The following is a 465-nucleotide window of genomic DNA, read 5'->3' on the forward strand; positions in this document are numbered from 1 at the left end:
AAAATTGCTGAACTTGTCCCTTATGATTTAGTATTCACACGGGAGGTCACGCACGAAAACGATACACATCGCTTCTGCAGATAAATAACAAAGGAGATTAGTGTGCTGCGGGTAGACTGTACGTACGTAGCAAGAAAGTGTGATATTCGGAGGGACGGGTGACCAATTGTAGATGGGTGACCATTTGGCAACTGGGCCCAAAGTAGTATTAGAGTAGCACTCTGAAAGTTAGTAATTAAAAAAACAATTTGTTTTTTTTTATTGTTGCTGTTGATCTTTTAAGGAAGTGACATGTGAGCATGGGGGGCATGCGGGCTACCTAGGTGAAGAAGGATGATGGGTGTTTAAAAAAAAACAAAAATTGGGGGGGGGGGGGGGGGGTGGACACACAATCGCTCCACAAGGGGTGACCGATTTCACCATAAGAGCAAGGAACATAATTATTTCACACAGCGCCACAACACT

This window comes from Asterias rubens, chromosome 2 (assembly GCF_902459465.1).
Source record: "Asterias rubens chromosome 2, eAstRub1.3, whole genome shotgun sequence".
NCBI lineage: Eukaryota > Metazoa > Echinodermata > Asteroidea > Forcipulatida > Asteriidae > Asterias > Asterias rubens.